Below are 15650 nucleotides of genomic sequence, written 5' to 3' on the forward strand. Positions count from 1 at the left end.
TTACTAAATCTGCACTTCTATTTCTACTAGTTTTTCCTCATCATTCCTATAATCGTTTCCTCCCACTTAGGACTGTATGACTGTAACTTGTTGCTCTTAAGATTTTTTTTTTAATATTGATTGTTTCTTCATTGCTTATTTGATCCCTATGACAATCATTAAGTGTTGTACCACATGATTCTTGACAAATGTATCTTTTTCTTTTATGTACACAGAGTATATGCACCAAGACAAATTCCTTGTGTGTCCAATCACACTTGGCCAATAAAATTCTATTCTATTCTATTCTATTCTATTGCAGGAAAATTGAACAGCATGAACATTTTGATCCAAAAAGTAGGTGTGGAGAAAAACTAACTTGAGTATAATTTATTTAATTAAATTTAATTCTAAAAATAGGTGTGCTTCCTCTGTACATCTAAGTTGAGTATTCCATATGCATGAATTAATGTTCTATATCTGTCACATTAATTAATTGTATTCTGGAGTTGCCTTGAGAGTCCCAACCAAATTAGGAGCCACTTGTGGCCTTGTTTCATACTCTACTCGAGAGGATGCAAGCTTCCAAAAAGCAATTTCTGTGCTATGGAAACAATAAAGTCATATATGATGATTAATTTTTATTACTTCATTTCATGCAGGTAGTTGTACACAATGATCTTTTTTTCTTTTAAATTAGGTTATGGAATATGTCTGGTCAGAAAGGACATTAAGGAGATGTGATAATCAATGATGGAATCCAAGATGGAAGATAATCTTTTTGTGTACTGTAGATCACTCAGTGCTTCTAAATATTTTCATTTCATTGTTTTTATTAGGGAAAAGTGCATCATTAGAATAGACTAGCCCAGTGATGGCGAACCTTTTTTCCCTTGGGTGCCAAAAGAGCATGTGCATGCACGAGTGCCCACACCCATAATTCAATGCCTGGGGAGGGCAAAAAACGGTGTCTCCTGAATTCCCCCCCTCCCCGAGCCCTCTGGAGGCCTGTTTCCGAACTTCTGGTGGGCCCAGAAGTCTCGTGTTTCACCCTCCCCAGACTCCAAAGGCTTCCTAAGGCAACGTCTCACATGCCAACAGATATGGCTCTGCGTGCCACCTGTGGCACCCATGCCATAGGTGAGCCATCACTGGACTAGCCTTTGATGTTATTGGTCATGCTGGTTGAAGAAAGTGGAAATTGTAGACCAACATTTCCTCAAGAATGAGGAATTCTGGAATAGTCACATCTTCCGACTTTTAAAGCTCCTCTAGGTCTTTCCTTACAGGTCTTCCCATTTTATTGTTCTGTCTCAATTACAACTCCACCAAATGTGAAAACCTTTTGCCCTAAGATGTGGGCTTTAAATATGGACCCTATTACCCATAGAACTGTACTTCATCTCTTCACGTTGGCCCTGGTTTAGCAAAGGAGGGGAAGTAACTGGCAACAGTTTTGCAATGAGCAGCATGGGTTCAAGTAATAGTTAATTAAACAAAATGGTTTCTGGCCATCTAGTCTGAACACTTGAGAGGGCCCGATAAGCCCCCTCTCTTCAAACACAGCACATCAGATTTGGGTCAGGCATCAGCCTTCCTAAAAGTGCCCAACCACCACCAGCCTGAAGGTACATTGTGCAATGTATTTAACATATTGTTTTCTATTGTGCCTTTGGCCCTAGTTGATCCATTGTGTGTCTTTCATCAAGATATGCATATCTCTCTCTTGTTTTCTTTAGTTTGTTCTTCTGCTTTCTACTGCTTTGTTGTACACAGCCCAAAGTCTCTGTCTAATCAGGACATTCTACAAATACAGTATATGGATAAATACATTAAAACAAAATGGCCATTTTGTGTGACAGGAAAGCTTGGAAAGAACTCCAAATCCATATCTGAAATAATATATATGCACCCATGTAGCAGAAACAAGAGTCTTCACTTTTTTCCCACTGACTTGCTTACTATAGACCTGGTAAGCAAACCTATTTCTACCAAGCACACACACATATCTGACGTGAGTCAATAGTTCATTGAGTAGGGCTTCTAGGAGGGTAAGAACTGGGCTGCAAAATTCTAAATGGCCAATTGATTGTATAGATATTTTTTGGACCTCTTTGCTGCCATTTTTGCTGCCATTTAAGGTCATTTGGATTTTTGCAATCCAGATCTGATAAACCTAACTTAGGAACACTTCATTGCAACATTATCTCCCAATTTAACATAAACAAGCAATTAATTATGTTTTGTGATTAGACCATATGTAAAGGTCTTCTGCCTCACATGTCCCAGTGACCAGTTAGGTTGCATAGAGTTGACCTCAGCTCCCTATGGGTCCTGTTGGCCGAGCAATACCAACTGGTGGCTCCATGGGGGAGAGCCTTCTCTGTTGTGGCCCCAGTCCTCTGGAACCAACTCCCCCAGAGATTCAAACCACCCCCACTCTCCTCGCCTTCTGAAACACATTTATGTCACCAGGCTTGGGGACCATGAGCAATAGGTCTGCCCAGCCATTAGTATGAATGAGGGGTGATAGGTTGCTTTTATAGTGAGTTTTATCTATTTTTTTCTAATGTTTTAATTGAATTTTATTTTACATAGTTTAGCTTGTTTTTTAGTTTTGTAAGCCACTCCAAGTCCACGAAGGGAGGGGGCTATAAATCTAAACAAACAAACAAACAAATAAATAAATAAATAAATAAATAAATATAAAAGCCAAGGTTTTTGGTAAAAAAACAACAACTCTGGATTACTAGATGGAATGTATCATGCTTAGGAGAGCAGGGATTAGCTTTTGCTTTCAATTTTTTGTTCAGTGGCCCATACCAACATATTTTTATTTGTGGTTGTTGAGATTGGCATTGTTGCTCTTTTTCTTTCTTTTTAAAATTATCTTTTCGAAGCACAATACATGGAAAACCAATGGACTATCACCAAAAGTGTGCATGTAACTAATCAGGCACACATCAAAGTTGTGCAAGGGATGACAAATGAAATTAAACAAACAAGTTATACAAACACCGAACAAATGGAGAGGGGGCTACCAAAGGCCTTTTGTTCTGGGGCGCCATTTGGTCTAGGGCTGGCCTTGGCCATGATGATTGGTTTAAACATAAAGCCAGCTTAGTCGATAAGTACATCAGAGTCAGTATCCAACCATGCTAGTCACAAAATTTAATGAATTTGGGTCTTCCAAGCAGGAGAGAATTCAGAAGGACTGAATTCTTTCCAGAAAGAATGAGGCAGATGAGCTTATAGAAACAGACTTTCCAACCAAAATACTCAAAATACATCAGAACCAAGCACTGGTGTAACAAAAATGTCCCAGGAGGACCATATCTAGGCTGCTGAATGCCTTTGTTCCACATTTTTGTTGTCCCCCATCCCTCAAAATTCCTGCTCCTTCTTTATTCCCAATTTATTTTGCCAGGACTTTAGAGCAATTTAGCTTTTAATTCATGACATCCAAATGCTATGGTCATTCATCCCCATGGAACAATCAAGGAGAGATGTATAAAATGTCAGCTGGAACACAAATTGCTTAAAAAAAACATTTATGCGGCAATAATGGGTTGCAAATCCTGTTGCTACCAGTTCATGTGCCCCTGGGGTAGGTGGGTGGAGCCTCCCCCCACCACTAGTTTGTAGATCCGGGCCATACCGGTAGCAATCCACCACTGGTATATTTATTTATTTACTCGGTTTTTATGCCACCCTTCTCCTTAGACACAGGGCAGCTTACAACATGTTAGCAATAGCACTTTTTAACAGAGCTAGCATATTGCCCCCACAATCTGGGTCCTCATTTTACCAACCTCGGAAGGATGGAAGGCTGAGTGAACCTTGAGATTTGAACCGCTGACTTTAAGATCTACAGTCAGCTTCAGTGGCCTGCAGTACTGCACTCTACCCACAGCACCACCTCGGCTCTTGGAGTGAGAGGTTCAAAATATGGAGTTACAGCTAATAACATACCTTAATTAAACATCCTATAACACTATCTGCTTTCACATGGGCATAAACCATCAAGTGCACTAGAGTGCCTTCCGTCCCCTGTCCTATTGCTTTCCTATATCTCCTATACCAGTGGTCCCCAACGTTTTTTCCACCAGGGACCAGTTTCAGCAAGACAATTTTTCTATGGCCCAGTGGGGGCGGAAAGGGGCGTGGTTGGGGGCGGGATTAAGCATGGGGGTGCTGGTCCTCCCCGCCCCTCTTTCCCGCCATCGTCCTGTGGCCGGCAGAACCTGCCTCCCAAGCCCTCTTGCCCAGCGGGAGCTAAGCGCTGGAGAGAGGGGGTCAGGCTGGCCCTCCTGCCTCCCCCCAGCCAAAAACGCAAAAGCGCCCCGCGGCAGAAGCCAAAAGAGGCTTGAGCCTCTCGGTCCTTCCCGCCCCTCTGTCCCATCCATCGTCCTGTGGCCGGCAGAACCTGCCTCCCGAGGCCTCTTGCCCGGCGGGAGGCGAAGCGCTGGAGGGAGGGGGTGGCGGCATGAGGGCCGGCAGCTGCTGACTCCATGGACCGGTGCAACATGCCCCGCGGCCCGGTACTGGTCCGCGGCCCGGTGGTTGGGGACCCCTGTCCTATACCTTTCTTCTATTCCTATATCTCTATTCTATTACTTTATCTTCTTTTCTTCCTATATCTCTGTTCTATTACTTTATCTTCTTTTCTATTATTTCTTAGATATATTTTACTATGAGTATCTCCTCTATAACCTTCATCATGTATTTTACTATGTGTATATAGATAAATACCCACTAAAACCCTCATTGTGTATTGGAATAAATAAATAAATAAATAAATAAATAAATAAATAAATAAATAAATAAATAAATAAATAAATAAATAAATAAATAAATAAATAAATAAATAAAAAAATTGAAATCTTTAGCAGAGGGCCTCACCATTTTCCCTTTCTTTCTCTAAAATCCAATTAATTGGGTCTATGATGCAAAAGACAGCACTGTCCACATCCTGGAATCCCCTCCCTTGACCTCTTCCATTTCCTTGCCTAAAAAAATGATGGACATTTTAAAAAATCTCTGGTGGTGGTGATGGTGGTTTATCAGCTCCTTAATATTGTCTATTTACCGCCTTGAAATGTGTTTATCTATTTCATAGCACTAGCACTTAGACTTATATACTGCTTCATGGGGCTTTTACAGCCCTCTCTAAGTGGTTTATAGTCAGCATATTGCCCCCAACAATCTGGCTCCTCATTTTACTGACATTGGAAGGATAGAAGGCTGAGTCAATTTTAGCCTGATGAGATTTCATCCACCAAATTGCAGGCAGTTGGCAGGCAGCAGAAGTAGCCTGCTGTACTGCATTCTAACTACTGTGCCACCATGGCTCTAACTTTCATTTTGCTTATTACACCTATGAATCTTGGAAGCATTTTTTGTGCAAAAGGCAGCATTAAAAATAACTGTCATATTTAGCATAGCGGCTTGAAGAAGCTTATTGATTTAGCTTTACTAGATAAATGGTCAAAGCAATGGAAACTGCAGTTTAATGTTTCCAAATGTAAAATAATGCACTTGGGGAAAAGGAATCCTCAATCTGAGTATTGCATTGGCAGTTCTGTGTTAGCAAAAACTTCAGAAGAGAAGGATTTAGGGGTAGTGATTTCTGACAGTCTCAAAATGGGTGAGCAGTGTGGTCGGGCGGTAGGAAAAGCAAGTAGGATGCTTGGCTGCATAGCTAGAGGTATAACAAGCAGGAAGAGGGAGATTATGATCCCGCTATATAGAGTGCTCGTGAGACCACATTTGGAGTACTGTGTTCAGTTCTGGAGACCTCACCTACAAAAAGATATTGACAAAATTGAACGGGTCCAAAGACGGGCTACAAGAATGGTGGAAGGTCTTAAGCATAAAACGTATCAGGAAAGACTTAATGAACTCAATCTGTATAATCTGGAGGACAGAAGGAAAAGGGGGGACATGATTGAAACATTTAAATATGTTAAAGGGTTAAATAAGGTTCAGGAGGGAAGTGTTTTTAATAGGAAAGTGAAGACAAGAACAAGGGGACACAATCTGAAGTTAGTTGGGGGAAAGATCAAAAGCAACATTAGAAAATATTATTTTACTGAAAGAGTAGTAGATCTTTGGAACAAACTTCCAGCAGACGTGGTCGGTAAATCCACAATAACTGAATTTAAACATGCCTGGGATAAACATATATCCATTGTAAGATAAAATACAGGAAATAGTATAAGGGCAGACTAGATGGACCATGAGGTCTTTTTCTGCCGTCAGTCTTCTATGTTTCTATGTTTCTAAGAAAATGTTGCACATAATTTTAAAAAGTGATGATCATTATGCTCTCTGAGTATTTTGCTAAAAGTCTGAAGAACTCTATCCTCACTCAAATGGGCAGCTTCTTTCCATAATAGAAAGGAGTCCATCTGCTTATATGTAAAAAATATAAGTTCTTGCCCCAGATTCTAAAAGGATGCAGAGTTTATTTGTGATGAGAGCTAGAAAAATTGGTTTGATAACATCGACTGGGTATAGTAATTTTCATTTATTTTACTTTAGCTCATTATTACCTTTATACCCTGCTGAAAATAAGAGTGCAGACTCACAGCCTCAACACCATAGATTTATTCGCCCTATTAAATAATAATAGTGAAGTTGGCTCATATTCTTGTAATAAATTAGTTCGTTTAAAAAGAGCCTTTGGGATTAACACATTAAAATCTGTAGAGCAAATGTAAAAGTAAGATAAAGTGGCGTTTCAGCTACTTTAATCAAAATAGGAAGGAGCAAAATTTTAATGACAGAGATGCACAGTGGGATGGACTGTGGTGCACATGAGAGCTTTGAATGACCTACTCCTGCATTAAAATTTACTAGGAAGAAAAAAGTAGCATCCCAACTGTTTCAAGACAGCAATGCCTAATCCAAAATCACCCAGTGGATCTTCTGGCAATCCTATACCAACAATCTGCACAGTCCCGAATTTCCTTTTATCTTTAGCCCAGGATCTACCATGGTTGGATGGCTGGGGGAGTGAATAGATAGATGAATGCAGGGGTCGTATTCATTTCCTTTCCCTACCGGCTCACAAATGTGAGCGTGCTCATTGCACGCTCGCTTTGGTCATGCACATGCCTTCCCTGCATGCATGTGGCCTTCCACACATGTGCTTTATCACATGCTCAGCTTGCACACATGCATGCAGATTCAAAGCATGCCTAAATATGGCAGCATGGTGCCAGGGCGGGTAGGCGGGTAGGCAAGCCCACCTGCAGGTCACTACTACCAGTTTGCTCAAACCAGTCTGAACTGGCTGAATATCTTTGGATGGATGGATGGATGGATGGATGGATGGATGGATGGATGGATGGATGGATGGATGGAGTGGTGGATTGCTACCAGTGCCAGTCCTTGGGGTGCCATTATCTTTTGATCTTTTTTTGCTTCCTGCTCATGCACAGAAGCAAAATCTCTCAAGGGGACATTCATGCGTGCACGAGTCCACAGAGAAGGGCGGCATATAAGTCCAATAAATAAATAAATAAAATTTTGGTTATTTTTTTGCTTCCACGCATGCATGGGAATAAAAAGTTGCCAACATTTTTCTTGCATGCATGTTCCTTTGTATGGTTTCAGCACAATTTTGCTCTCTGCACATGCGCAGAAGCAAAATCATGCTGGGAATGCATGCACACAGTCATAGCACACACATGCATATGAGAATCCTCATGTAGCAGCAGGTAAGAGGAATCTGCCCCTGGATGGATGGATGGATGGATGGATGGATGGACAGACAGACAGATGAATAGACAGACAGACAATTACAAGCACTGTTTCATTTTCTTAAAAAGTTATTATCTGTGGAAGGAATTATGCAGAATAAAATGATAAAAAATGTGGATACATCTGCCTGATTCACTGCTAATATTCAGATACTGCCAATGGTTTATTAATTCCTGTGCTGGACAACTGAAAATTTACTGCTAGAGTTCACATACTGTATAGTCAAGAAATGTAGATATTCCCACCCATCCTCTTAGATGAGTCTTTGTATGTGGATTGTATTGTTTGGATGGAAGCTACCTTGTTTATTTATAATGCATTGTGATTTTTTAATCTTGTTTTTTTGATATTGTCAACTACTCAAAGTCATTTTGGAGTAAGGCAGAACCTCCATCTAAACAAACAAACAAACAAACAAACAAACAAACAAACAAACAAACAAACAAACAAACAAACAAATAAATAAAGGAAACAAACCTGACAGGCCTGTCTAGTTCACAAGTACCAGAACAGTATTTTTTCTGACCCAAAGTGCTTACAATCTAAAATTTGACAAACCAAAGCAACAGAGAAAAGAGAAGGAAATAAAAGGCAGCAGGAATTAAAAGGGAAGGATTTTTGTGGGAAGAATATAATCTATTTATGACAATGACATCTTCTCTGCTGTACTGAGTGATCAATGGACACCACAAATATTGGTACCAGATAAGGACAACTTTTATAAAATTATTATTATTATTATTATTATTATTATTATTATTATTATTATTATTAATCAGATTTGTATGCCGTCCCTCTCCACAGATTCGGGGCGGCTCACAGCAATAATAATACAATGTAAACAAATCTAATATTTAAGTTAATTTAAAACCCCAAAAATGTACATCTCAAGGAAAGAAGAAAAAAATGAACCCATAGAGAATAAAACATCTTTATGTTTCATTGATCTCTAATGCAGCCTTCACTAAACATAACACACTAGTATGGAATTAAGTAATGAGACAGGGTCAGCCCCATGCTTAAGATCAACCTAAGTGAATTGAGTTTCTATATGAAAACAAAACTCAGCCTTTGTAATACAAAATATATTGGGACAACTCATGTACAAAAGCACAAAAGCAGAGGCTGAGGCTACACAATGCACTAAGCACTAATCCCAGTTAACAAAAAAAAACTTGCTGTGGTGTCATATTTGCTAATATAAACCAATAAACCTGAATATGACATAACATGATATCCTGATTCATACAAAATGTTAAGATAATAGTTGGACGCGTATAACAAATTTCAAATCATCTCTTCATTTTAGCCTTTAGTGACTGTTACAGGAACACTTTCCATCCTGTTCAACAATGAACCCCAAATATTTAATTTCTAACTTGATGTGCAATCACCAATTTGTAAAGCTAAGTTTTGAGGGCCCCAAATAAGGTATCCTGCCAATCAAGAATCATTCTGGGCCAATCATAGATTTTGTTCATTCAGCACAAAAATCTTGAACCTGGATTATTAGAACACAATTGCTTCATTCTGCTATTAATATTCAAATGAAAGAGAATACTCCAATAATCATATTAGGATTCCTGCTTCACTTGACCTGTTGAGACAATGATTAGGTTTTCACAATCTATTTAATCTCATCTACTACAAGGTTAAGCACTGATTTGGAAACAAACAAAAATAATTGCAAAAGCCATGTGGTTCCTTGCAATCTACTAAAACATCTTTTTTGCTTCTGATTCTCAATCACTACACAGTTCTAATGAATTACCCAAATCCATTTTATTTTAATCTAGCATGTTGTTGAAATTTAGCCGCTATCTCTCAAGTTAGCCTATCCCACAATGTTGTTGTACAGATTTTTAAAATGTGGGGGTGAGAGACATATTAGCTCACACAAAACCTTGGAAAAAGAGATCAGATATACTGTAGTTAACAGCACAGTGTAACATTCTGCTGCCAGTAATAAATCCTTGATCTGTGGCCATGTAAAATCATGAATCAAAATATTTTACATTTATTATTATTTTTTAATCGTGATGTTTTACATACTTCTTTTTATCTGCATTAACAAAGTTCTTCTTAACAGATTACCTCCATCCACATACATCTGTCTGTTTGGTCTGAAATTTGAATATGTCTGTTTAAAGGTTTATATCTTAAAATAATGTGTTTTTAAAAAAATATTTGCCTTAGTGCCTATGATTGATGCACTGTTTATTTAAATAAAAACTTACATGAAAAGTGAAATTAAACAGAAAGATTAGCTGTTTAAGTTGCTCTTGGTCGTAAGGCATTTTTTGGCTGTTCCTAGATAACCTTTTTCAAACCACCCTTGAGTTTAATGGGACTTCCTCTCAAGCTGTTGTAGAAGACTGGAAAAGTTGTAGAAACGTATGCTCTCTGATTTGCCTCTGCTGTGGACCAAAGAGGTGGTCTTGGGCAAAGTACCCCCAGTTTCCCAGCCCCCACTTCCACTGCAACATTACTTCTCCTAAGGATGACTCAACTGATGCATATGAGTGCTTGAAACCCTTATAAAACATGATAGAACTGCCAAGTATTATTAGGTATGTTTACCTAAGGAGCATAGTATCTGGACTTTACTTAATGTGGCCAGGGGCTCTTATCTAAATGGAGATGTATTTAAGAGCAGAGTTTAAGTCTGCAGTGTCTTTGCACACTGTACTGGGTACAGAGCCCCAGACATACTTCTAAATAAATAAATACATGACCTGCACATTAAGCAGGATTCTCTTTCTCTGTGTTAGTATCATTCATTTATGGATGCTGTAAGTTGGTCAATTCAGAATCAGGAGTCCAAGTAAAAGACTGTAATTTGATGCATTTAAATGGGAGCACATAGGTGGTCTAGATGGCTTTTAATTCTCCTTTGAAGTTGAAGGTTCTTAAAAGTGCATAACTTAGTCTGATTGGCATGATTTGCATTTGGACAAAACTAATCTATTCAGTGTATATCCTTATCTTCCTACCCGAAAAGTTCGACTTGCAAGAGATAGATTTAGGACTGGGACCCAGAAATCCATCAAATTAAAATTAAGCATAAATGGTAATTTAAACATTTCACAAGTGATCTATGTGGCTTATAACTTATTTTTATAAATAACTCAAGGTGGTGAGCATAGCTAATACTCCTTCCTTCTTCTATTTTACTAATATGTTTTCCATAAATTCCTTTTCTATATTATTCATTTTACCAAAATCAGACTAGTTTATCTTTATGTGTATGTGTGTGCGCGTGCCCGTGCGAACGCACCCTCCCCCCCATATTTGTCTGTAGTGGGTGAAAACCTTAAACAATTCAAAGGAAAAGACAAGTATCATGTGAATACAGTTACTAGAGTCTCACATCTGAATTCAAATATGAGACCATCCAGGGTTTGATTAGTCACTCTTAGCTTTAATTTGGCGTGTAAAATGGAAATAATTAAGAATGTGTACTTCTGGTTTTAAAACACATTAAAAACACATTTTAAAACACATTTTTTGAGTCTTCGGAGAGGGGCGGCATACAAGTCTAATAAATTATTATTATTATTATTATTATTATTATTATTATTATTATTAGTAGTAGTAGTAGTAATTATCAACTGCTGTGTTTATTATGAGCATATGGAAATAGTGTTTATATTTACAGCTGTCATTTGGGAATTTAAATTCTAAAAATTCAAATAATAAATCAATAATAAATCAATCGATAGATCGCTCGATAGATCTCTCGATGGCTCGATAGGTAGGTAGGTAGGTAGGTAGGTAGGTAGGTAGGTAGGTAGATAGATAGATAGATAGATAGATAGATAGATAGATAGATAGATAGATAGATAGATAGATAGATAGATACAATTTTATTATCGGCAACATAGGGTGCTAAATTTTTCCGGGGGAGATTTCAATTGGAAAGAAGAATTAACGTCTCTGTTGTTTCTTGGAACTGCGGTCCTTTACTGTAACAATATCGGGGCACCCAGAATATTTTTAAAAAGCTTTTAATAGGTGGAAATACGCGCTTGGTGATAGGGGTGGTCGTGCCTGCTATTTATGAAGTTAACATGTGCAGGGGGAAAAAAACCCGCGTTACAATCTTTTTGAGATAAACAGCAGAGAGAGGGAGGGAGGGAGAGAGAGAGAGTCGGCTGAGATACTGAAGCAGACTTTTGTTAGCAGCCGCAAAGAATGGAAAGAAGCTCGGATTTATTCGACGTGCTGCTTTCCACATTCTGCATATATTTTTTCTTTGCGGGAGGATCTTGGCCGAGCGAAGTGTCGAAACCGCGACGGAATCTCAGCGTCGCAATTGATTAAGGTAACTGAGCAGGGCTTCTAACACCCGGGAAATGGGTGGATTTCCTCTCAGTTATAAAATTGCCCCAAACACCCGGGCAATGGGTGGTTTTCTTCTCAGCAACGTTTGCTTAAACTGTGTGAAGAAATAACAATTGTTTTTCTCAGGGTTTTCTTAAATTAAACGGCGAGGTTGTTCGTAGAAGTATGAAATACTTTCTAAAAGTATATACATTGTGGGGTTGGAGGGTTTTTTTAAAATCGTTTTGCCCATTTACCCATTAGTTGCAAATTAATTCCACCGAGCAAATGATTTTGCCCTGGAAATGCAGAAGAAACTGCAGCCAATAAAGCTATTTCCACTACAGAAATAAATTTATCGTTGTTAAACAACTAACACTCACTTCCCACCTAGTAATTGCTTTCATGTTTCAACCGAATTCATATCACTGAACAATGTTGTTATTAATTTGGCTCCGTTTTCTCATAGAGATATATATCCTAACCATTGCAATATATCCTGTGGGTTTTTAAAAAAATATTTCTGATACATGTCAAATGTAAAACCATTGAATTCAATGGGATTCATTCCTTGAGAGCCTGGAACCACGATGTATGTTTTACTTCTATAAGAACATACATTTTCTAATAAGGAACAAATTATTAGCTGTCACTCGATAAACAAAACAAAAAAATGCCGTTTCATGTGAAATACTGGTATAATGCATGTTCTTACATACAGATATACCTTTTATTCAAGTAAAAGATACTTGGCAGTTTCTATGAACATTTATTCTCTGTGTTATATTTCAGTGTAATAATATTAAGAAACCAAAACCATTTTCTCCTTCCCCAATGCAAAACCTTTTTACAATTTCTATTTTAAAAATTATATTTTCTAGCACATCTTTTCTTCTTTTTTTAATAATAAGATTTTTAGAATCAGGGAAGAACTAATGTTGTACATCTGGTTCATGGAGGCTGTGTGTTTTAAAAAGGTCTTGTAAGGAACGATTTGCATGCTGTTAGGAAAAAAAGATATGGGAGCGTGTTTCTCTCCCCCCCCCACCCGCATTCGAAAGGTTTTCTAAATTCTGATAGGCAAAAAAGAATTAAACGAAAGGAAGGAGGGAGGGGGAAGGGAGAGGGAGAGATGAGAGCAGGAAGAGAGAGAGGGAGAGAAAAAGAGAAAAATAAGAAAGGAAGGAAGGAAGAAAAAAGAAAAAAGGAAGGAAGGAGGGAGGGAAGGAGAAGAGAGGGAAGGAGGAAGAGGGAGAGGGGGAGGAGAGGGAGAAAGAGAAAAAGAGAGGAGAAAAAGGAAGGAAGAAAAGAAAGAAAAAAGGAAGGAAGGAAGGAGGGAGAAGAGGGAGGGAGAGGGGGAGGATAGGGAGAGAGAGTGAGAGAGAAATAGAGAAAGAGAAAGAGAGAGGAAAGGAAGGAAGAAAAAGAAAGAAAGAAAGAAAGAAAGAGAATGAAAGAAAGAAAGAAAGAAAGAAAGAAAGAAAGCTAAACTCCTCATTTGGAGGGCATCTACCAGAATTCTCTGGGTCTCCCTTCCAAGGAAACAGAGGAGGCTGTTGAGGGCGCAGGAAAGGCCTCTTGCATGGCTTCTTCGGGAAGCCGGGGCGGCTGGAAACAACCGCGGGAACTCGGTTTCTTCCCAAGCGAAGACGCGCGCAATCTTAAAAGCGAGTTTATGTCCCTCCCTCCGGGCAGAAGATTTAGTACAGGGGGAGGGGGCGTAGGGAGGAACTTATGTTAGAAAGAAAAAAGGATGCAATGTATATACAACCAAAGCTACGTTTCATCCCTTTTCTCCCTTTATAAATAATAAAGTACATTCCATATAAATAAGACAAGGCAGGGCGACCCCGCCATTCAAATCCAGGCTTGCTTTAGGTCTCTTCAGCCGCTCCGGATTCTCACTCCGCTCCCGGCTTGTTGACCCGATTTAACCGATAATAAACGATGGTTGAACGAATCTTGTTGCCTTGAAACAGGCAACAAGCGGAAGGCGGGCATCGATGTTACTCCGTGCACAAGAGGAAACCGGGCAAGAGAGTGGGCGTAGAAGAAAGGTTGCAAATCACCAACTATTGACTCGAGAAGGAGAAAGAGAAGCAGAGTCCATCAAAAACCCTTTTCTGAGCAAAACCGATTTCCTGTTTGAAGGGCTAGGAGAAGGAAGGGACAGTTGAGAAATTTCCAATCAAGTGATATTAAAATCTCCCCCCCTCAAAAAACGTCCCCAAAACAAAGTAAAACCCGATCTTCTTTCCGCTCAGTTATAAAGGGAAATATTAAACCCCAGCAAACCAGTCAGGTCCCACAGAGTCGGCCTTCTCCAGGTCCCGTCAACTAGATAATGTCGCTTGGCGGGGCTCAGGGGAAGAGCCTTTTCTGTGGGGGCCCCCCGGCCCTCTGGAACCAGGTCCCCCCCCCGGAGATTTGTACTGCCCCTCCTCGCCTCCTGTAAGAATTTGAAGGCACTTGTGCCGACAGGCTTGGGGGCACTAATCTTTAGCCCCTGCCTATGGATGAATGTAGGTTGAATGGAAAGTACAGTACTGTGGGTTGGCGGATGGGAATGACTGTTTTTAAATCAAATCGGGGGTTTAGACTGGTTTCTTTTAGTTATTATTGGATTTTAGAATTACAGTATATTGTTTTTACATGTTGTAAGCCGCCCCGAGTCCTCGGAGAGGGGCGGGATACAAATCCAATAAAACAAAACAAACAAACAAACAAACAAACAAACAAACAAACGTCACTCCTTTCCAAGGCTCGCTTAGCTGGAGATCGCCTTTGCTCCTTCTCCCCGCTTTCCCTGACGTGTGTGTATGTATATATATACAGGAATATATAGCGCTCAAAAAATAAAGGGAACACTCAAATAACACATCCTAGATCTGAACGAATGAAATATTCTCATTGAATACTTGGAGTTGTAGTCTGTTGTTCCCTTTATTTTTTTGAGTAATGTACATACATGCATACACACACACACACACACACACACACACATATATGTGTGTGTGTGTGTGTGTGTGTATGCATGTATGTACATTACTCAAAAAAATAAAGGGAACAACAGACTACAACTCCAAGTATTCAATGAGAATATTTCATTCGTTCAGATCTAGGATGTGTTATTTGAGTGTTCCGTTTATTTTTTGAGCGCTATATATTCCTGCTTCAAGGCTTGCTGTCGCCTAATAAGCAGGTATAGGATCGGGCTTGGAAGTTGGTCCGTCGTTTCTGCCTCTCTTCACTCAGAGACGCCCAGCTTCCTTTGAATAAGTTGCCCGTGGAATCGGAGGCTAAGCCGCTTGCCCTCCACGGGACTTAACGGCAAGTCAGAATTAGGTGGTGAATTTCTAGTGGTCCCCAGACTACATCAAAGGTCACGGATGGGCCTCTGAGCTAGGTGGGCTCACGGGTGAAAAAGCGAAGGCTTTAATAGTCAGTTAAGGCAGACTTCACTAGTCACTGGTAAAGTCAGAAGCTCCACTTTCCTCTAAATCCTCAAGTGGATCTGATCTGGAAAAAGGTTTAGGATTGAATTGCGCTGACATTAGATGGTGCAATCAAGCCTCCAGCCA

Source organism: Erythrolamprus reginae, chromosome 1 (genome assembly GCF_031021105.1).
Source record: "Erythrolamprus reginae isolate rEryReg1 chromosome 1, rEryReg1.hap1, whole genome shotgun sequence".
In the NCBI taxonomy this organism is placed as follows: domain Eukaryota; kingdom Metazoa; phylum Chordata; class Lepidosauria; order Squamata; family Dipsadidae; genus Erythrolamprus; species Erythrolamprus reginae.